Below are 4,908 nucleotides of genomic sequence, written 5' to 3'. Positions count from 1 at the left end.
ATCGCGTAAACGAATGCGGACGGACGTGCGGACGGACGTAGGTACGGACGTACGGACGGACGGACGGACAACCCGAAAACATAATGCCTCCGTGGCGGAGGCATAAAAGACGGATTCACAAAATTATCAAAGCATCAAAATAATGATACCAAAAGACTTTCACAAGACGTAAGATTAATTATTGCAATGACAAAAAGGTGGGTATACAAACTACAATACACACAGTTGATGCATGTGGAAAAAAGTGAATTACCGGTACATCAGCACACACGTAACATTGTGCACCTATATACACACTACAAACATGGGTACAGAATACAACTTAAATGACTAATTAACCTGGAGGAGATAGGGGCATGGGAGGACCACGGGTTATCGCTGATGGGCGGGAGGAATCAGGGGGTGCTGAGGGATGGGGAATCCGGAGCACGCAGGGGAGTAGGACATCCATGATGCCTACATCCGCGAAGCCATGGGTATAGGAGCTTGGGGATCATCAGATGAGTGTTCGGTGGGGACCATCTGGTAAAATGCACGCGAAACTCCATCATCAGGAGAGGGGTAGGGTTCTCCTTTGGACCACAAACAGGACAGGCACGGGCCGTTGTGCCATGGTGGAGCCTTCCAGGTTGGGTTTGTGTCACGATCGGCGATGCCAACGTCATCCATAGGGGGGCGGAGGCAAACAGCATTGTTGTAGGCAGGAAAACCCTCTGGGTGGATCTTGGGGACCACGCTGAAGACCATCATGAACTGGTGTTCACTGTCTGGCGGCGTGTAAGAGGGAGAGGCATCAGCAAGAGTGAGGTAGTTGCCAGGAGGAGAACCTGTAGAAGATGGTATTTCACCCTGCACCCTCCTCCACACAGGCAGAACCATGGCTAGCACGATGTCGATCCATGCCAATACACGCATGTCCATGTGGGTCGACACCTTGGGTAGAGGGACATGCTGTGACAGGAAGAGTGTCCTCAACTGTCTGACTGGGAAGAAGCTTGGAGAAACCTTGAGGTAAGGTAGCTACCACAAATTGGTACTGCTCATTGTGACTTTGAGGATCATTGTAGGTATTACATCAATTGTCAATGGGCGTGTAATGACCCTGGTTGTTAAGACTGTGAGTGTATGTGTGAATTCACTTGTGGTTGGTGTGAAGTGTCTGTGAATGTAATGTCAATGTCAGCGTGAGGGTTTGTATTGCCCATGAAAATGTTTGTGCTAGACTCAGTGAAGAGATCGAGTACGCTCAGTGAAGGGAAAAACAGAGTTGGGCTCAGTGGAGGGAAGATCAGAACTGGGCTCAGTGGAGGGAGGACCAGAGCTGGGCTCAGTGGAGGGAGGAACAGAGCTGGGCTCAGTGAAGGGAGGACCAGAGCTAGGCTCAGTGAAGGGAGGAACAGAGCTGGGCTCAGTAAAGGGAGGAACAGAGCTGTGCTCAATGAAGGGAGGAACAGAGCAGGGCTCAGTGGAGGGAATGGCCATAATATTGGGACTCTCAACATCATGGACTTCAATGCCAACCACAAATGCAGGATCAAAAGTCCATGAATCACTGTCATAATTTGTCCCATATTTCTGTTCACACTCAAACCAATTGCTTTTGTCCATAGCAGTGATCTCACTCCGTCCATCATCATAATTCGGTAACACACACTTTTTATTACCTCATCTTCTGTACGGTATTCCACATCTCACATTCAAACCCTGGATCTTGCACTTTTGCCTCTTTCACCATAAAGCCTACACCAGCACCTTCAGGCTGCATGTTGTGTGAATTACACTCTGCTTCAGCATCCTCTGTACTTTCCATCTCACACTCAAACTCATTGTAATCATGCGCATGTATCTCCTTCTCCATTACACTGACATGAACGGCTTGTGTTACGTGAATCATAGCCAGCGGATCGATCGCTGACACTATAAGTGTACATGGTATCATCTCCAAACATAATCTGACCTTTCGAGGTACGAACAGCAATATCATTTTGCTCCATGAAATCTGCACCTGCGAGCACATCGACACCGTCATTCATCACATGATCATCCACAACGAAACCGTTAAACATCAAGTCACACTCATAGTGGTAAAATGTACACGAAACAATACCAACAATATCAAGCTCTGGAAGATCACCTGAGTGACCAAGGGGTACATCAATGTAATCCTCATATCCAGACCCATCGACAAGGATTTCTAAACCAAGCATATCAGCTGCAGTTTCACTGAATAGACTACAGACAGAGTCACTTCGAACTTCAACCTGTATGACCTGATTATCCTTCCCTTGCCCTGTAGCAGGGAAGTGTGGAGGTTCACGTTTTGTCGCGTCTGACAACACGGATTGCTGGCCAAGGCCAACCTACTGGCCCGCGGGACACACCCGCTTGGGTGCCTCAGCGGCCGGAGATGCGCGTCGCTGCATCGACGGGGAGCCGGTGGACCCGGCCACGGCGGCGCATCGCTTTGTTGATGCAACGTGCATAATCACTACATGGGACTACACACTATAAATCGCCCAAATACTATATACGTCACCCGAATTATCACTGTAAATTACAACAGAACGCCTACTCCTGCGTATATCAGGCGAGATTCTCCTTTCTCTTGGACTAGGGTAGAGCAAATTAGTGGCGTCAAATTCGCATCCAGCTGCCACCACGCCAGTAAATAAAAGGAGGGAACCGTGGGCGATTCGGATAAGGTTTTGATCTGATTTTTTACCGTGGCCAAGACGACTACGGAGGGCCAATCGTGCACAAACGTAGATTACTACAATGTACATACACTGTATATAACACAACCAATACTGGCGTTAACTGAATTTCTGCTAATCCTTTCCAGATGAATTTACAGCTGAAATACAATATCTGGCCGAATTTCGATCATCAACCACTGTCCGTGAAAAATTCGGTCGAACTTCTAGTGCATCTACACTTTGTGTACAGTAAGTCACTACCCTGGCCAGCAAAATAGAAAATCTACTTCGGGCCTGTACATTTTTGGGGTCCTTTTTTCTTTTTTTCCTCCTTTGGTTTCCTAAGGGTACAGTCAAAACTGAGAGTGGCGACTGACCGATTTGTAGCCTGCTCGGTGGCCGCTGAAATTGTGGCACCGCCGAGTAGTTTTTGGATATGTTGCCCAGTGATGTCCTGTCCATTTCCTGTCAGTCACCGTTCAATTTTAGGTGAAAAATGTGAAAAATATGGAGATCTTTTCCGTGCAGAGTCCTAGCAGTCGCCGAGCGAGGTCCCATCGGCAACTGGACGATCTTCAACCGGTCAACGGCCGATGTGAACGAAATCGTTCGGCTACCGAAGGGTGATCGTAGGTCATCTAACGTTTCCATAGGCGTACCAGCAGCAGCCCGCCAGGCTCTGCCGGAAATTTCTCTCGACCTACCTGTGTATATCATAACTAAGTGTCTTGGCCATCAATAACAGTACTTTTGCTTTCCATCTGACAGGGCAACAAGGTCTACAATGCTCCTAATTCTACCTCAATGGCCACGACAGTGAGGCGTACAAGCCCAGTACTTTTGTGAGGACATGAAAATCTGAAATTCTGTTTGCCGTTTATAATGTGTGTTGTGTGATAACATTTATTTTTCATTGGTATTTTGAATGCCATTTGCCATATATATATATATATATATATATATATATGATTTGTAATATGTGCTATAGAATCTTAATCATGATCAGTTAATTTATTAACCCTAATCTGACTGGGAGGGGGGGGGGTCAAATTGACCCCCCCCCCCGATATTTTGCGCTACGATTACGCAACGCACAAAGATTTTGCCGCGTCATTTCATGAATTTTTTTTATTAAAGTCTCTCGCATATTTTGAGACCAAATTTGCGACGTCCGGCTACACCGTTCTGAAGTTATGTAATGTTTTGCCTATGCATGTCAACCCGAAAACGGCTCAAATTCATGAAATCGTGTGCAAATCCAATGGAAATTGTGTTTTTTGTTAAATTGACATAAATTAGATTATTTCAACTTTTAATCACTCAAATTAATCAATTCTAATGAAGAAAATACGCAAGAAAATAAAACAATAAAGAACAAAAGAAACTAATTTTGATCGTGCTATTTTTTATTATTTTTTTTTTGCATGAAAATTGTTGGAAGTCTCTTGAGGAACTCTGACACAAAAATTTAGCAGTCCTTCAGTCTTTTTATTGGAGTTATAGGTGAAAATATGATTTCATGCATAAATTTGCATAATTAATTCAGTTAATATAAAAAAAACACAATATTTTCATATGATATGACCACTATCTTGCAGATGACATCCAGCTGTATCTTCAGGCAAAATTTTGCGGTAATCACGATATCGGCGACAGAGATCTGAAGGGGGAGGGGGGGGGGGGGGGTCACATTGACCCCCCCCCCCCCCAGTAAAAAAATTGGTATCAAATAGCCCAGTTAAAATAAGGTTAAGATTAAACCCAAAGTAAAGATTCAAGCAATTAATTACGAACTACCATTCTCAGCTATGTGAAATCTTAAGTATTTAGAAATTAGAAAATAACATAAAAGGGAGGAAAACCTAAGATGATAAACAAAAAAAAAAACAAATCTGTAAATCACTCTTAGAATTTTCCAAAATATCTTTGACTGCTTCTATATTTTCACCATATTTTTCTATTCCTATCTGATTTTTTTTCATTCTCCCATCTCTTTTCATTCATTTATTTCCTTCAATATGCTTAAATAAAATGATAAAATAACTAAACCATATATTAATGTCTACACAATAACCCCAACATTTAACCTTCATATCTCTCACCCAAAGTGGTTTTCCCTGTTTTCTATGTCCCCCATGCTGCTAGCAAATCCTCTACTGCATAGGCTTCCTGCTGAGAATTTTCAGAGAGAAGCTGTTAAAGAGTTGGTGGG

This window comes from Diadema setosum, unplaced genomic scaffold (genome assembly GCF_964275005.1).
Source record: "Diadema setosum unplaced genomic scaffold, eeDiaSeto1 scaffold_51, whole genome shotgun sequence".
NCBI classification, from domain to species: Eukaryota; Metazoa; Echinodermata; class Echinoidea; order Diadematoida; family Diadematidae; genus Diadema; species Diadema setosum.
Note: the sequence above shows the minus strand (reverse complement) of the source record.